The sequence below is a fragment of the Aythya ferina genome, assembly GCF_964211825.1.
Source record: "Aythya ferina genome assembly, contig: HAP1_SCAFFOLD_57, whole genome shotgun sequence".
In the NCBI taxonomy this organism is placed as follows: Eukaryota; Metazoa; Chordata; class Aves; order Anseriformes; family Anatidae; genus Aythya; species Aythya ferina.
The window spans coordinates 805,712-824,838 of record NW_028181450.1 but is presented as its reverse complement, the minus strand read 5'-3'; the positions used below and the strand labels follow the sequence as shown (position 1 = coordinate 824,838).

The 19,127-nt window shown below is 45.8% G+C and overlaps 1 long non-coding RNA gene across 1 annotated transcript in view; it reads right to left on the bottom strand.

Annotated features, from left to right (window-relative positions):
* Positions 1–18,912, bottom strand: part of LOC311428365 — a 49,077-nt gene extending 30,165 nt beyond the window's left edge. Inside the window, exon 1 of the long non-coding RNA XR_014687663.1 lies at positions 18,379–18,912. This is a non-coding gene — a long non-coding RNA (uncharacterized lncRNA). The remainder of the gene's footprint in view (positions 1–18,378) is intronic.
* Positions 18,913–19,127: the final 215 nt, after the last annotated feature.

The following is a 19,127-nucleotide window of genomic DNA, read 5'->3' as shown; positions in this document are numbered from 1 at the left end:
AAAGGGAGCAAATTACCAGATATATGACCAAAAAGTCCATTACGAATAATGATTAGAAATTGGAACAATAGGGGCCCCAGAAAATTAAAGAGTAAATTAAAAATGATCCTGTATTATATGATAGAATGACCAAAAGAACTCTTAAGACCCCATGTATTTTGATCCACGGAGGACGGGGTCTGTCAGGCTTTGAACATTAATAGTAGAATACCCATGGATCCAGAAAAGAGCAAGCTGAAACATTGGAATTAGAAATTTGAGAGCAATTGATTAAGAATGAATATGTGCTACATTTGTGCCTGTGCTGCACTTATACCACCAGATAACAGGAGCCTCTCGGACCCCGAGAACCAGATCAAAAACAACCTCATGGTTCAGACTTTAATCAAGGGGTCTGAGATAAGGAGGACTGCTCACAAAGGGACAGCTTAGGAATATGTATATGTATAGGAATGTTCATGTATATGTAACTCTTTACTAGAGCAATTTGCCACGTTAGGCGTGCACGACTTTGGTGGGACTACCCGCCCCGTGCTGCATGGAACTGAGTAAACATACCTACTTTACAATCTTACTGATTGTGGAGTCAGCTTTCTGTGAGTCATTTTGGTGAGCCAGGCAGGAGACACTCTGCTCGGCTGCGGGATCGGCTGCAGCGCGGACGCCCCTAGGTGCACCCTGAGCGTTTTTGCTCGGAGGGGACTCCACTCTTAGCTGCTCACCGCAGGAGCAAAGATCTCCTGAAACTGTAGACAAACGGTATGTTTTCAGCTGCTGGAGGGATACTAACTGGAGTGTTAATAATTGTATGTGTTTTTATGTATGTATTTTGTGTTGACATTTTGTATATTGTAATATTTGCATATTGTATGTATTTTGTGTTGAAAGTATTTGTGTAAATGTAAGGGTTTGAAACAAAGTGTTACAAGTCACTTCACGAAAAACACAGTCAGAGACAATACTTGTTTGGCTGGTTATCATTCTAAATTATATTCCTGTGGTATGAATGAGATGTGCTGGAGGCCTCCGTGTGCGATTGTGCTGTGTGAGTGAGACGCAGCGTTGCTGCAAAGCGAGTGCAGAGTTCCGATCCGTTGTTCCGTACTCTCCACAAGGGGAGTGGGCAGAGACGAACGAAGTGCTTGACAGACTGAAAAGAAGTGCTGTTTTATCCAAGTTTTGAGTGGTGGTGCCCAGTGTATCTTGTGTATCTTGTGTATCCTATTTTTGCTCTTAAATGTTTTGACTGTGACAAGAAAAAGGCAGGAGCATGATATGACATGCTTTCTGCAACATATGAGGCCTGCACAGGCCGAGACCTGGACTCGCTGAGACCTGAACAGGCCGAGAGACCGGAGCGGTGCCGAGAGACTGGAGTGGCGCTGGGAGACCCGAGACACTACGGAGGGACTACCACTGGACGGAGAGAGCCCTGAGAGACGCTGCAGAGCCACGGACGGCTCTGAGAGACACAGAATAGACCGGACAGAAGCCGGAAAACGCGGGGAATTGAAGTAATTGCAGGACATCCAAGATCGAGTTGCTACGGGAGACCAGAGGCGTCAGTGGACACCGGTAGCCGACGGACACCGGTAGCCGACCCTCACCGTGTGGCCAGTCGGCACAGAGCAGAGGGGCGGACATCAGGACCCTGCAGCCTGTCTGACGTAACCATGGAGGCAGTGGCAGCAGCGGCTGTGCTGCTTCACTCTAGCATTCTTTTTATAAAAGGTTTATCTTGCAATGCAAAAAAGACTATTAGTCCCCAGATCGGTGTTATAACTGTTACTAATGACGACTAAGCTCTATTGCAGGGCAGGAGTGCAGAGACGCAGATTACACTGCCAAATGACCACCAGCAGGCTCTTTCACAAACCTAAGGTTGCAGCTGGCACTGCCTGCAGCCATATAGCAGACGTTACACTCTCTTTCCTAACTAGTAATCATGTGTCTCATCCATTTGTGGTGAATGGTCAGTGGCAAAAAGAAAAGGAGGATGCCACTGACACTAACAGCATGGGTAATAGGAGTAGTATAAGTGACACAGGTGACGGTGCGAGGCGAGGCGCTCTGCCTGCTGCTCGCCTTCGCCTGACTGTGCACTGCTGCCGACGGTGCTAGAGTAAAATGTGAAGACTGCTCAGATGGCAGTGATGAGAGTGTTTGTGTGAAGAAGATGTGTGAAGAAGATGTGTGCTGAATCTGACTTTGTGTGCAACGGTGGTCAGTGTGTGCCAAACAGATGGCAGTGTGATGGGGATCTGGATTGTGAAGATGGGTCTGATGAAAGTGCTGAGCTGTGTCATATGAGAACAGTGTCATGGAAATGTGATGGTGAAAAAGACTGTGACAGTGGAGAAGATGAAGAGAATTGTGGCGATGTGATAGAGATCCTTACTGTAAGGATGGAAGAGATGAAATTAACTGCCCTTCCTGGACCTGTAGGCCAGACCAGTTCAGATGTGAACTGTGTCCATGGGAGTAGGCAGTGCAGTGGTGTGAGAGACTGTCTGGATGGCACTGATGAAGCAAACTGTAACAATGTTATTCAGTGCTCTGGACCTGGCAAATTCAAGTGCAGAAGTGGAGAATGCATAGATATCAATAAAGTGTGTAACCAGCAGAGAGACTGCAAGGACTGGGGTGATGAGCCCCTGAAGGAATGCAACATAAATGAATGTGACTGTCCAGCTGTGAAACTGTGGAGATAGTGATGAATGCCAAAACCCTGTAGTCAAATCTGTATCAACCTGAAAGGCTATCAGATGAATCCTGCTACAGGAACCTGGAAAGGGCCATACGGCAAAGCAAATTAAATAACTGTTATTTAACTTGTCAGAAGATAAAAAATAAAGTGTTTCAACAAGCAGCCACGGGAGGGAAGAATCACTGAACCCTCGATGTGAGGGACTGTACCTTGTTTTACTGACTACTGAAACAGCTGTGAGAACTGCAGAAAGGGACCCACGCATCCAGAATAAAAGGACCAGTAACTACTGAAACTTGGAGGGTTGAGTCCGCTCCTGGGAAACTGAAACTCAAGCTAAGGGAGAACTAATATTCTGGCAACGAGGCTCTGCATGAATTAAGGATGCCAAATAAAAAGGACAAGCCTAAAGGGAGAAAAGGGAGAAGGCAAGACTGGGGCAGGACCCTCCACTGTGGTGTGTATGGTCTACCGAGGGAGGCAACCCCTATCGGTATTGACTGCCGAATGAGAGGGCCTCGACCGGACTTCTCCCACACTAAGATCAGGTTGTCCCGAGAAAATAACATAAAAAACCTCTTTTTTAAACCTATATAAAATTGTGATTCGTTTTACAGGAGCTGGATCACCCTGACAGGCCGAACGGACCCTGAATCGACCCTGAAGGCGTTTGCCTATTATGATCCAGCTACATGGGCAGAAGACAGATCCTGGGGCTATAGGACCTCAGTATATATACTTAATAGAATAATTAGGTTATTAGCTGTAATAGAAATAGTTATAAATGATGAGAACTGATCTAAATGAGTTATAAAGATGAGAACTGCTTTGTATCAAAATTGCCTAGCTTTGGATTGTTTGCTAGCACAAGAAGGAGAAGTCTGTGGAAAATTTAACTTTAGTAATTACTGTTTAAAGATTGATGAAAAGGTGTTTCTTCCTAGTAACTGATAGAATGTTATGTTCTGGTTTAGGATGAGAAGAATGTTAATAATATGCTGATGTTTTAATTGTTTTTAATTGTTACAGAGCAGTGCTTACACCAAGCCAAGGACCAAGCCAAAATTCAGCTTCTCACTGTCCTGCCAGCAGGCAGGCTGGGAGGAGGGCCGGACTGCTCGGGGTTAGGTTGGGCATCGGACAGCAGGTGGTGAGCAATTGCATTGTGCATCACTTGTTTCGTACACATTATTACTAGTAGTACTATTATCATCATTATTGTTATTATCTTCTTGTTTTTATCTCAACTCACAGGCTTCACTTTCCCATTTCTCTCTCCCATCCCAGAGAAGGAGGGGGGAGGTGAGCGAGCAAACACAAACCTGGAAGGATATGGAATGGGATTTATTTTCATGGCTGCCTGGTGGACCATGGGTCAAAAGAGTGTTATTTTTATTGTTATGTGGTGTAATTACGTTATTATTTGTACCTTGTATGATACCTTGTCTTACATTATTAATACACCGGGTGATAAATAGTACATTTGTAATAACTTCATTAAAAAAAGAAGGGAATATGTCAATTATGATGCTTAAGAATTGGACCCTCCAAGAACAAACTGATGAAATCCAATTATTAATAACAGAAGAGACACGAATTGGGGATGTTAAAAAGAAGATAAGGGATTGTGAGGAATGTTTTAACAATTCGTGTCCATAAAGAACAATTCTGTTTGAATCCTGTCTGCCTCTGGGCCCTGCACTGGCAATTTAATTCTTGAACCTCAGCTGCAGTGTGTCCCAGTCTCCCCCTCATTCTAGTCAATTTATCACTCCTTAAATTTATGAACCTGTTTGCTTTTGTTATTCCGGACTTCTATTTCTAACACTGCTATAGATGTGTCTGTGAATGGCTGGGGAAGAATGTTTTAATTACTCGTGAAGCTGTTTGTGTTTGATGTCTGGGAGTTTCAGAACAACTGATAACAACTAGTGACTGTTATGGGATACTATGCGGATCTTTGGTATCTGGTTAGGGGGGCCGAGAGATTAAGAGGAAGGAAAAAGAAGCTGAAGGACGGCTGGGAGACAAGTCTTGAAGAGAATGTTCTATAAACTTGGTATGGTGCCAAGTAAGTACAAAGGGGGAGAGGAAGACTACGAGCCTTCAGCATGAAAGACCCCTAGAGACCCCCAGAAGAGACCCCAGAGGAGACTGCGCATGCTCCAGTAGGAGGGACTGCACCCCGGAAGCTAATTTTAATAATCTATTTTTTTTAGAAGTAGTAATGAATATGTATTAGTCTAGGAGCATAAAAATCAGCTGCTTGATGTAACTGGTGTGCGTCCTGGTGGAGCGGAGACTCCCGGTGCACCCAGCGCTGTTTGCTTACCTCTATTCCTTTATATTCTTTCATAGAAGACAGCAGAGATGCTTGTGGATACCGTCCAGTTGGATTCTGGATGAATACGACTGATTCGTAAGATACCGTCCGGTTGGGTAAAGGTGCGGTTGCTAGTGTTTGTGTGTGAGAGTGTAACTGAGACTTCTAAAGTCCGTGTGGAGGTCTTTTTGTTTTCTCACCAGTTCTAATCTCCTGTCAGGGGTGCTGGGCTGGTGAAGAGAGGGATACGTGGGTGGGTGATAGGTCCTAAACCCCCTGCAAGACACTCTCACTAGGGGCAACCAAGGACTGTGGGAATTGCCACTAGTAAAATTCCCGGATGGGTCAGATAAAATCGAAGACCAAGGACCAGAAAGGGAGCAAATTACCAGATATATGACCAAAAAGTCCATTACGAATAATGATTAGAAATTGGAACAATAGGGGCCCCAGAAAATTAAAGAGTAAATTAAAAATGATCCTGTATTATATGATAGAATGACCAAAAGAACTCTTAAGACCCCATGTATTTTGATCCACGGAGGACGGGGTCTGTCAGGCTTTGAACATTAATAGTAGAATACCCATGGATCCAGAAAAGAGCAAGCTGAAACATTGGAATTAGAAATTTGAGAGCAATTGATTAAGAATGAATATGTGCTACATTTGTGCCTGTGCTGCACTTATACCACCAGATAACAGGAGCCTCTCGGACCCCGAGAACCAGATCAAAAACAACCTCATGGTTCAGACTTTAATCAAGGGGTCTGAGATAAGGAGGACTGCTCACAAAGGGACAGCTTAGGAATATGTATATGTATAGGAATGTTCATGTATATGTAACTCTTTACTAGAGCAATTTGCCACGTTAGGCGTGCACGACTTTGGTGGGACTACCCGCCCTGTGCTGCATGGAACTGAGTAAACATACCTACTTTACAATCTTACTGATTGTGGAGTCAGCTTTCTGTGAGTCATTTTGGTGAGCCAGGCAGGAGACACTCTGCTCGGCTGCGGGATCGGCTGCAGCGCGGACGCCCCTAGGTGCACCCTGAGCGTTTTTGCTCGGAGGGGTCTCCACTCTTAGCTGCTCACCGCAGGAGCAAAGATCTCCTGAAACTGTAGACAAACGGTATGTTTTCAGCTGCTGGAGGGATACTAACTGGAGTGTTAATAATTGTATGTGTTTTTATGTATGTATTTTGTGTTGACATTTTGTATATTGTAATATTTGCATATTGTATGTATTTTGTGTTGAAAGTATTTGTGTAAATGTAAGGGTTTGAAACAAAGTGTTACAAGTCACTTCACGAAAAACACAGTCAGAGACAATACTTGTTTGGCTGGTTATCATTCTAAATTATATTCCTGTGGTATGAATGAGATGTGCTGGAGGCCTCCGTGTGCGATTGTGCTGTGTGAGTGAGACGCAGCGTTGCTGCAAAGCGAGTGCAGAGTTCCGATCCGTTGTTCCGTACTCTCCACAAGGGGAGTGGGCAGAGACGAACGAAGTGCTTGACAGACTGAAAAGAAGTGCTGTTTTATCCAAGTTTTGAGTGGTGGTGCCCAGTGTATCTTGTGTATCTTGTGTATCCTATTTTTGCTCTTAAATGTTTTGACTGTGACAAGAAAAAGGCAGGAGCATGATATGACATGCTTTCTGCAACATATGAGGCCTGCACAGGCCGAGACCTGGACTCGCTGAGACCTGAACAGGCCGAGAGACCGGAGCGGTGCCGAGAGACTGGAGTGGCGCTGGGAGACCCGAGACACTACGGAGGGACTACCACTGGACGGAGAGAGCCCTGAGAGACGCTGCAGAGCCACGGACGGCTCTGAGAGACACAGAATAGACCGGACAGAAGCCGGAAAACGCGGGGAATTGAAGTAATTGCAGGACATCCAAGATCGAGTTGCTACGGGAGACCAGAGGCGTCAGTGGACACCGGTAGCCGACGGACACCGGTAGCCGACCCTCACCGTGTGGCCAGTCGGCACAGAGCAGAGGGGCGGACATCAGGACCCTGCAGCCTGTCTGACGTAACCATGGAGGCAGTGGCAGCAGCGGCTGTGCTGCTTCACTCTAGCATTCTTTTTATAAAAGGTTTATCTTGCAATGCAAAAAAGACTATTAGTCCCCAGATCGGTGTTATAACTGTTACTAATGACGACTAAGCTCTATTGCAGGGCAGGAGTGCAGAGACGCAGATTACACTGCCAAATGACCACCAGCAGGCTCTTTCACAAACCTAAGGTTGCAGCTGGCACTGCCTGCAGCCATATAGCAGACGTTACACTCTCTTTCCTAACTAGTAATCATGTGTCTCATCCATTTGTGGTGAATGGTCAGTGGCAAAAAGAAAAGGAGGATGCCACTGACACTAACAGCATGGGTAATAGGAGTAGTATAAGTGACACAGGTGACGGTGCGAGGCGAGGCGCTCTGCCTGCTGCTCGCCTTCGCCTGACTGTGCACTGCTGCCGACGGTGCTAGAGTAAAATGTGAAGACTGCTCAGATGGCAGTGATGAGAGTGTTTGTGTGAAGAAGATGTGTGAAGAAGATGTGTGCTGAATCTGACTTTGTGTGCAACGGTGGTCAGTGTGTGCCAAACAGATGGCAGTGTGATGGGGATCTGGATTGTGAAGATGGGTCTGATGAAAGTGCTGAGCTGTGTCATATGAGAACAGTGTCATGGAAATGTGATGGTGAAAAAGACTGTGACAGTGGAGAAGATGAAGAGAATTGTGGCGATGTGATAGAGATCCTTACTGTAAGGATGGAAGAGATGAAATTAACTGCCCTTCCTGGACCTGTAGGCCAGACCAGTTCAGATGTGAACTGTGTCCATGGGAGTAGGCAGTGCAGTGGTGTGAGAGACTGTCTGGATGGCACTGATGAAGCAAACTGTAACAATGTTATTCAGTGCTCTGGACCTGGCAAATTCAAGTGCAGAAGTGGAGAATGCATAGATATCAATAAAGTGTGTAACCAGCAGAGAGACTGCAAGGACTGGGGTGATGAGCCCCTGAAGGAATGCAACATAAATGAATGTGACTGTCCAGCTGTGAAACTGTGGAGATAGTGATGAATGCCAAAACCCTGTAGTCAAATCTGTATCAACCTGAAAGGCTATCAGATGAATCCTGCTACAGGAACCTGGAAAGGGCCATACGGCAAAGCAAATTAAATAACTGTTATTTAACTTGTCAGAAGATAAAAAATAAAGTGTTTCAACAAGCAGCCACGGGAGGGAAGAATCACTGAACCCTCGATGTGAGGGACTGTACCTTGTTTTACTGACTACTGAAACAGCTGTGAGAACTGCAGAAAGGGACCCACGCATCCAGAATAAAAGGACCAGTAACTACTGAAACTTGGAGGGTTGAGTCCGCTCCTGGGAAACTGAAACTCAAGCTAAGGGAGAACTAATATTCTGGCAACGAGGCTCTGCATGAATTAAGGATGCCAAATAAAAAGGACAAGCCTAAAGGGAGAAAAGGGAGAAGGCAAGACTGGGGCAGGACCCTCCACTGTGGTGTGTATGGTCTACCGAGGGAGGCAACCCCTATCGGTATTGACTGCCGAATGAGAGGGCCTCGACCGGACTTCTCCCACACTAAGATCAGGTTGTCCCGAGAAAATAACATAAAAAACCTCTTTTTTAAACCTATATAAAATTGTGATTCGTTTTACAGGAGCTGGATCACCCTGACAGGCCGAACGGACCCTGAATCGACCCTGAAGGCGTTTGCCTATTATGATCCAGCTACATGGGCAGAAGACAGATCCTGGGGCTATAGGACCTCAGTATATATACTTAATAGAATAATTAGGTTATTAGCTGTAATAGAAATAGTTATAAATGATGAGAACTGATCTAAATGAGTTATAAAGATGAGAACTGCTTTGTATCAAAATTGCCTAGCTTTGGATTGTTTGCTAGCACAAGAAGGAGAAGTCTGTGGAAAATTTAACTTTAGTAATTACTGTTTAAAGATTGATGAAAAGGTGTTTCTTCCTAGTAACTGATAGAATGTTATGTTCTGGTTTAGGATGAGAAGAATGTTAATAATATGCTGATGTTTTAATTGTTTTTAATTGTTACAGAGCAGTGCTTACACCAAGCCAAGGACCAAGCCAAAATTCAGCTTCTCACTGTCCTGCCAGCAGGCAGGCTGGGAGGAGGGCCGGACTGCTCGGGGTTAGGTTGGGCATCGGACAGCAGGTGGTGAGCAATTGCATTGTGCATCACTTGTTTCGTACACATTATTACTAGTAGTACTATTATCATCATTATTGTTATTATCTTCTTGTTTTTATCTCAACTCACAGGCTTCACTTTCCCATTTCTCTCTCCCATCCCAGAGAAGGAGGGGGGAGGTGAGCGAGCAAACACAAACCTGGAAGGATATGGAATGGGATTTATTTTCATGGCTGCCTGGTGGACCATGGGTCAAAAGAGTGTTATTTTTATTGTTATGTGGTGTAATTACGTTATTATTTGTACCTTGTATGATACCTTGTCTTACATTATTAATACACCGGGTGATAAATAGTACATTTGTAATAACTTCATTAAAAAAAGAAGGGAATATGTCAATTATGATGCTTAAGAATTGGACCCTCCAAGAACAAACTGATGAAATCCAATTATTAATAACAGAAGAGACACGAATTGGGGATGTTAAAAAGAAGATAAGGGATTGTGAGGAATGTTTTAACAATTCGTGTCCATAAAGAACAATTCTGTTTGAATCCTGTCTGCCTCTGGGCCCTGCACTGGCAATTTAATTCTTGAACCTCAGCTGCAGCGTGTCCCAGTCTCCCCCTCATTCTAGTCAATTTATCACTCCTTAAATTTATGAACCTGTTTGCTTTTGTTATTCCGGACTTCTATTTCTAACACTGCTATAGATGTGTCTGTGAATGGCTGGGGAAGAATGTTTTAATTACTCGTGAAGCTGTTTGTGTTTGATGTCTGGGAGTTTCAGAACAACTGATAACAACTAGTGACTGTTATGGGATACTATGCGGATCTTTGGTATCTGGTTAGGGGGGCCGAGAGATTAAGAGGAAGGAAAAAGAAGCTGAAGGACGGCTGGGAGACAAGTCTTGAAGAGAATGTTCTATAAACTTGGTATGGTGCCAAGTAAGTACAAAGGGGGAGAGGAAGACTACGAGCCTTCAGCATGAAAGACCCCTAGAGACCCCCAGAAGAGACCCCAGAGGAGACTGCGCATGCTCCAGTAGGAGGGACTGCACCCCGGAAGCTAATTTTAATAATCTATTTTTTTTAGAAGTAGTAATGAATATGTATTAGTCTAGGAGCATAAAAATCAGCTGCTTGATGTAACTGGTGTGCGTCCTGGTGGAGCGGAGACTCCCGGTGCACCCAGCGCTGTTTGCTTACCTCTATTCCTTTATATTCTTTCAATAAATCCTATTTTTTTATTTAATCCTAATTTGAATCCTGAGCCATTTATAACAAGGGTTAGGTTAACTTTAAGGTTTATGTTAAGTGTAAGTGTAAGGGTAACGGAGACAGTAAAGGTAAGGGTAAGGGGAATGGTAAAGTTAAGGCTACAAGTACGTGTTAGGATATGGGTTATGGTAAGGGTAAGGGTTAGGGTAAGGGTAAGTGTTAGGGTAATGGTTAGGGTTAATTTTAGGGTTAGGGTGAGGGAAACATAAGGGTAAGTGTTAGGGTAATAGTTAAGGGTAAGGTTAAGGTTAAGAGTAAGTGTAACTTTTAGGGTAAGGGTTAGGGTTAATGTAAGGGTCAGGGTAAGGGCTGGGGTAAGGTTTAGGGTTAGGGTTAGGTTAAGGATAAGGATTAGGGTAAGGGTAAGGGTATGGATAAGGATAAGTGTAAGTGTTAGGGTAAGGGTAATGTTAAAGGTAACAGTAAGTGTAAGGAGAAGGGTTAGGGTAAGGGTAAGGGTACTGGCAACAGTAAGGGTGAGGGTTACAGTAAGGGTAAGTGTAAGGTTTAGATTTAGGCTAAGGGTAAGTGTAGCAGAAAGGGTAAGGTTTACTGTAAGGTTTAAGGTTTCAGCTTAGGTTAAGGGTAAGGGTAAGGGTAAGGGTAATTGTACGAGTAATTGCTAGGGTAAGTGTAAGCGTAAGTGTACATGTAAGTGTTGTTGTAGGGCTTATGGTAAGGGTAAGGGCAAGGGTAAGGTTTATGTTAAGGGTAAGCGTAAGGGTAACGGATAGAGTAAGGGTAAGGGTAAGGTTAAGGGTACAAATATGTGTTAGGGTATGGGTTATGGTATGGGTAAGAATTAGGGTAAGTATAAGGGTAAGGGTAAGTGTAAGGGTACAGGTCAGGGTAAGGGTTAGAGTAAGGGTTAGGGTTAGGGTTAGGGTAAGTGTAAGGGTTAGGGTAAGGGTTAGTTTTAGGGTTAAAGTCAGGAAAACGTATGCGTAAGTATTAAGTTAATGTTAAGGGTAAGGTTAAGGTTAAAAGTAAGTGTAAGGTTTAGGGTAGAGGTTAGGGTTAATGTAAGGGTCAGGATAAGGGTTGGGGTAAGGTTTAGGGTAAGGGTTAGGTTAAGGATAAGTGTTAGGGTAAGGGTAAGGTTAATGGTAACCGTAGGGTTACGGTAAGGGTAAGAATAAGGGTATGGGTAATGGTAAGGGCGAGGGTTAGGCTAAGGGTAAGTGTAAGGTTTAGATTTAGGCTAAGGGTAAGTGTAGCAGAAAGGGTAAGGTTTACGGTAAGGGTAAGTGTTAGGATAAGGGTAAGGTTTAGGGTTAGGTTAAGGGTAAGGGATAGGGTAAGGGTAAGGGTTACGGTAACGGTAAGGGTAAGGGTTACGGTAAGGGTACGGGTACGGGTAGAAGTATGTGTTAGAGTATGGGTTATGGTAAGGGTAAGGGTTAGGGTAAGGGTAAGTGTTGGGGTAATGGTTAGGGTTAATTTTAGGGTTAGGGTGAGGGAAAAGTAAGGGTAAGTATTAGGTTAAGGTTAAGGGTAAGGTTAAGGTTAAGTTTTAGGGTTAGGGTTAATGTAAGGGTCAGGGTAAGGGTTCAGGTAAGGTTTAGGGTTAGGGTTAGGTTAAGGTTAAGTGTTAGGGTAAGCGGAAGTTGTATGGATAAGGATTAGTGTAAGGGATAGGGTAAGGGTAAGTGTTCGGGTAAGGGTAAGGTTAATGGTAACCGTAAGTGTAAGGGTAAGGGTTAGGGTAAGGGGAAGAGTAAGGGTAAGGGTAGGGGAAGTCTAAGGTTATGGGTCAGGGTTAAAAGTTAGAGTAAGGGTTAGGGTTAGGGTTAGGTAAGGATAAGTGTTAGGGTAATGGTTACGGTTAATTTTAGGGTTATGTTGAGGGAACATAGCAACAGTGCGCGCAGTCGCAGAATATACCAGGATGTGCTGAGTAATCCCAGAATTAGCAAGGTATAAAAAGGGACCCTGGCAGGGGTGAGGTGCGTGCCGTTGGCGGAGCTGAGACTCCCCGGCTGCCCAGTGCTGTTTTGCTTGATGTTTGCTTACTCAATAAATTCCTTTCTATGATTAATACAATGCTCTCTGAAAATTAATTAAGGGGGCAACTTATAACACTTTGGACGCTCAAAACCCAAACCCAAAAACTTTGGACGCTCAAAACCCTATCCCGAAAACAGGACGCTCAAAGCCCTAACCCAAAAACATTAGGATGCTCCAAGCCCTAACCCAAAAACATTCGGACGCTCAAAACCCAAACCCAAAACATTAAGATGCTCCAAACCCTATCCGGAAAACATTAGGAAGCTCAAAGACCTATCCCAAATACTTAGGACGCTCAAAACCCTATCCTGGAAACACTGAGATGCTCAGAACCCTATCCTCAAAATTTAGGACGCTCCAAACCCTAACCCAAAAACATTAGGACGCTCAAAGCCCCAACCCAAAACATTAGGACGCTCCAAAACCTATCCTGGAAACATTAAGATGCTCAAAACCCTATCCTGAAAACTGAAGATGCTCATTACCCAGACCCAAAATATTAAGATGCTCAAAACCCTAACCCAACTACTTAGGATGCTTGAAAGCCGATCCCAAAAAATTAGGGCACACAAAAGCCTAACCCCAAAAATTAAGATGCTCAAAATCCAAACCCCCAAAATTAGGATACTCAAAACCCTGGACCTGGAGAAACTAACCTGAAAAAAAAAAAAAAAAAAAAAGATCTTAAAACCCTAACCGTAAATAACTGACCAAAAATAAAACCTTAAGACTCTAACCCTAAAAAACATATCAACACTACAACCCAAAAAACTCTAATACCCTAACACGCTAACCCTGAAACCCTTAAAACCCTAACCCCCAAATCCTTAAAACCCTAACCGTTAAAACTCCAACCCTAAAAACCTTAAAATCCTAAACATAAACCCTGAAACCCCTTACCCTGAAACCCAACCCTAGTGCCCAATCCCTGAAACCTTAAAACCCTGAATCAATCTGTAGCAAATAGCATAGGCTGAGTCGAGGATCTCAGTACAGTAGCATTATTATTCGAGATTACAATGGCGGGTGTCCCACAAGCAGGAGGGTGCCTACTAATTCCATACACAGTTTATACACTTTTTTTTTCTGCCGAGGACCGGGACCCTCCCCTGTTTCCCCTTTAACTGTGCTATTCAAGGTTCATAATCTAGCTGGTGCTTCACAGAAAATACACAGCTGCTGGCCTGTTACAAGTCACATTTCTTTTGAGGTTTTTACTCTTTGAGGTGGTAATGTTTCTTACGCCGTGATTTCCACCTAATTGCTGTAAGGATTCTGGTTGTCTGCGTTTTACAAGCTTGTCTGTTATAATAAATAAAAGTCCCAAATAGGATTACAATCAAAGTTTACAATTCACTGAATGAATAGAGGTAAGCAAACAGTGCTGGGTACGCCGGGAGTCTCTGCTCCACCAAGACGCGCACCAGTTATACACCAGTTACCTCCCTTAAGGGATATAGAGAAGCCCTCTCAGATACGTCCGTCCTACTTCTCCTGCATGCGGCCGGAGGTCGGTCTAATTCTGGTGCTGTTGGTGGTGGAAGCTGGGGCAACGGTGGTACTGGTGGCGATACCACAGCCACCGGAGGGGGAGCCGCCGGGAGTGGATTGTTAGGATATGGAGGTGGTAGCTTATCCAACGGCTCACGTTTATCTTCTTTTTCTTTTTCATGTTCTTCTTGTTCTTCAAATTTCTTACCTGCTTTTAGTGTAAATATTGAGGCTGGAAAAGGACGTGAAGTCCTCCTGATCCATAATCCTGCATAATCACTTTCTTCCTGGCTAAAAGCTTCCTTTGAATTAACATGGATATTTAAGGCCTGGCAAATCCAGTCTTCGAAGGTTCCAAAAACAGGCCAAAAGACATGTAGTCTTAAAGGCTCCTTTGGCCATTCTGTCACATAATACTGGACCATTTTTAATTTACTTTTTCCTTTTCTGGGGTCCCTATCATTCCAATTTCTAATCGTTATTCCTAATGGACTTTCTGGTGGTATGACTGGTAATTTGCTCCCTTTCTTCTGGTCTCTGGTCTCTGATTTTGTCTGACCCATCTAGGAATTTTACTATGGCAATTCCCATAGCCCTTGGTTACCTTAGTAAGAGTGTCTTGCAGGGGGTCGAGGACCTATCACACACCCACAAATCCTATAGGAATCCCTTCGGTCCTTCACCGGCCAAGTCCCTCGCGGGAGATTGGAACCGCGGTTAGAAGACCTCCACAATCGCTTCGGAACTAAGTTCCATCTCAGTCACACTCTTACACACACAGGCAACCGAACCCCACCCAACCGAACGGTATACGCTTTAAATGCTTACGACTCCGTCATCTTTGTTCGGATCTTCACACACACAATTATGGGCAAAATATAGTGCTGCAGCTGGCAAGGGAGCTGAAAAAAAGAATCAGAAACTTTGCTTACCTTTATTCAGGTTTAAGATGCCATTAGTTCCGACCTGACTCAAACAGCAGCCACCAAATGGTGGGGGTGCCTCTCCTAGATCAAACCAGAAATCAGGAACCAAAGCCCTCCCGGACGAGAGCCCACTTGTAATAAATGACTGGGTCCCAAATAGGATTGCAATTGAAATTTACAATTTATTAAATGAATAGAGGTAAGCAAGCAGCGCTGGGTGCGCCAGGAGTCTCTGCTCCACCAAGACGCACACAAGTTACATCAGGCGGCTGGTTTTTATGCTGCTAGGCTAATACATATTCATTACTACTTCTACAAAATGCAGGGTTATTCTAATTAGTTCCCAGAATCCAAACCCTCCCACTGGTGCAGGCGTTATCAGTCTCCGGTGGTCCCTCTGGGGGCCGCTCGTACTGAAGGCTCGTAGTCTTCCTCCCAGGCTTTTCTCTTGTCCATCTCCTTTGTCCATCTTGGCTGGATGGCAGACACTTGCATAGTGTCCCATGCAACAGTTGTAATAGTTAGCAGTTATTCTGAAACCCCTTTGTTCTCTTATCCCCTATTGACCGGAATTGCTGGACCATTCCTTTGCAAGATACAAGAACTATATATATTAACCACTCTGGTTTTCTCAGACTTTTCATCATATCATGCGGCCCTAGCATTGTTCCATATTGACACGAATCAGATGAACTCATTTCACACTGTTAAGCTGTCTTATCACTGCAAGCATATCTCAATACCACCTTCCTTCCCTCTACAGGATGTAACTGCGCAAAAACAACATTTTTATTCCCACAACCTTGATCCCCTTACCCTGAAATCCTTATTCCCCTTAAACCTAACAACTCTAACCACAACCCTAACCCTTATTATCAACCCCCTAACGCTAATGACACTGACCTTAATCCAAACCCCAAACTGCCCCTAACCCCAGACAACCAACAACGAAACACACACACACAAAGATGGAAACTACAAAAAAGGCAAAACCCACGATACAGGCCCCAAATCACAAATACGCAACCAAAATGCTACAGAAAAGCCCCAGATGCAGGCCCCAAATGCTACTGCTAGGCCTCAAAAGCTCAAGATGCATCCCAAAGCAAAAATGCAGGCCCCAAACGTTACAGAAAAGCCCCCAAACCCAGGCTGCACAAGTCTACAAGCAGGCCCCAAACTGCCAACAGAAGCAGGCACCAACCACACCCAGATGCAGACCCCAACTGCCCACAAGCAGCTCCTACCCCACCACCCCCTCCCAAGAACTGGACTCCACCCAGACACTGGCCCAAGACCCGGGCCCGCCCCCCGCCACCCCCCCTACCCTCCCCCCCGACACAGGTGTACAAGCAGCTCACAACCCGCCCCTTCAGAGACCGGTCCCACTCCCCCCCCCCCTCCCCAAGACATGGGATGCGGAGGTGTACAACCAACTCCCAACTCCCTCCCCCTCAAAGGGAGGCCCCAAAGACCCCCAAATGGAGGCTCCTAGAGTGAACAAGCACCTCCCAACTCCCCCAGGCACAGGCCCACCCCCCCCCCCCCAAACACAGGCCACAAAGGTGTATAAACAGCCCAGACCCCCCTCCAAGACCATGGCCCCTATAGTGTACAAGCAGCTCCCAACCACCCACAGATGCAGGCCCCAACCCTTTTCAAAAGGGAGGCACCTAGAATGCATGAGCAACTCCCAACCCCCCTCAAATACAGACCCCAAAAGTGTACAAGTAGCTCCCCCCCAGAGACAGGACCCAAAGGTGTACAACCAGTTCCCAACACCCCTGAGACACAGGCCCCAACCCCCTCCCCAGACACAGGGACCCAAATTCTACAAGCAGCTCCCAACCCCTGCCAGGCAGGCCCCCTACCCTATACAAGCAGCTCCCAACCCTCCCCCCCCACCCCGAGGGAGGCCCCCAAGCCCCCCACAAACACAGGCCCCTACAGTGTACAGGCAGCTCCCAGCCACCCCCAGATGCTGGCCCCAAAGTTGTACAAACAGCTCCCAGCCACCCTGCAGAAACAGATTCCTACATTGTACAAGCAGTTCCCAGCCCGCTAGACACAGGCCCTGACCCCCCACACATGCAGGCCCCAAAGGTGTACAAGCAGCTCCCACCCCTCCCCCAGACGCAGGTCCCAAGCCCCCCCCCCCAAACACAGGCCCCTACAACCAGCACCCAACCCCCTACCCCCGATGCCAGGCCCAAAGGTGTAGAAGCAGCTCCAAACCTCCTCCCTCAACCCAGGCTCCAACAGTGTACAAGCACCTCCCAACCAACCCTCCCCTTCCCCCCCCCCCCCCCGCCCCCCGACACAGGCTCCAAAGGAATACAAAGAGCTCCCACCCCTCCCCCAGATGCTGGTCTCAACCCCCCCCCGCCCCCAGAAGCAGGCCCCAAAGGTGTAGAGTCAGCTCCCAACCCCCTCAATGCCGGCCCCAAGGGTCTACAAGCAGCTCCCCCCTTGCCCCCAGATACCGGCCCCCAGACACAGACCCCAAAAGCCTAATCACAGGCCCTGAACTCTAGAGGCAGGCTCCAAAACCCAGGACAAAGCCCCAGTGGTTCGAGACAGGGCCCAAATCCCAGACACAGGCCCCAAACGCTAAACATATGCCAAAAAAAGTATTAGTGCTGGTGCCAAATGTTACAGTGTCTGTATAAAAAAAAAAAGCCCAAAAGCCCGAGATGCTCAAGGCTGAGACGTAACTTGGCTTTCTGAATTACTGGAAAGCAGCTTTCATTCTCAGATAATTGTGTGCAGGCTAGACAGGATGGGGCTTCAGGCACCTCTTCACCTGAGGAAACACACTGCCATCAGGCACCGCTGTGCCAGACAAGCTTGTTCTGCTAGAACACCCTACTCAGATGCACTGTGGCATTCAAGTGAACTGCTTTCATGCAAATATAACGACTGATGTTACAACCCACCTTGCCTGTGGCACTTGATGAACAGAAGAGTAAGCCACCGCAGCGCTTCAAAACCATCCCTGCACGTGCCGCTCCTTGTCGCTCTCTGGCCTTATCTCATATCCTTATCCACTTCTGTGGAGAGCCTGCCACGGCACCTGCAAAGCAAGACGGACACCTTTCATAGTCACCTTGTGCTACTTGGTCGTTCTGCTCCAACCCAGCTCATGACCAGCCCCTCTTCTTACACAGCTCTTCAGAGTGCAGTTTGCTCCTTTGAGCCTGTGCGAGACACCTGTGAAAGAAAAAGAAACGCATAGGCCGATGCAGCATCCAAAGACACAGCACAACTAGGTAAGTTACTCTCATCTGCTCCCTTACCTCTGCCGCTTACCAGCCCCCGAGGCAGATGCTTCAATCTACCCTCTTCAAACAGCTACAACACCTCTAAAAGACAAAGAGGGGATGCTTAGAGGAACAGTGAGACCTACAACACAACAACTGCTACATCTGTTCCTCACTCACCTTGCCAGAGGCAGCTCTGCGTGTGACATCCCAGGTTATACACTGCGTTACCTAACCCTTACCGTAACCCTTACCCTAAACCTTCTCACCCTTACCATTACCCAAATCCTTACCTTTACTTTTTCCTTACCCTTACTCTTTCCTTTAACCATAACCTTACCCTTACCCTATACCTTACTCCAACCCTTCCCCTTACCTTCCCCTTCCCCTTACACTTAACCTAACCCTTACCCTTCTGCTTCCCCTAAAACATATCCTAACACATTCCCTTACCCTTACACTTACCCTAACCCTTTCTATTACCCTTACACTTACTCTTGCCCTAATCCTTGCTTGCACCCTTACACTTATCCTAACCCTTACCCTTACCCATACTCAAACCCTTACTCTAACCCTTACCCTGACCCGTACCCTTACCCTTACCCTTAACCTAAGCCTAAACCTTAAACCTTACTTTAAAGCTTACCCTTTCTGCTACACTTACCCTTAGCCGAAATCTAAACCTTACACTTACCCTTAGCCTAACCCTCACCCTTACCATTACCCATACCCTTATTCTTACCCTTACCGTAACCCTTACCTTTACACTTACGGTTACCATTAACCTTACCCTTACCCTAACATTTATACTTAACCTAACCCTTACCCTAAACCTTACCCCAACCCTTACCCTGACCCTTACATTAACCCTAACCCTTACCCTAAACCTTACCCTTACTCTTAACCTTAACCTTACCCTTAACATTCAC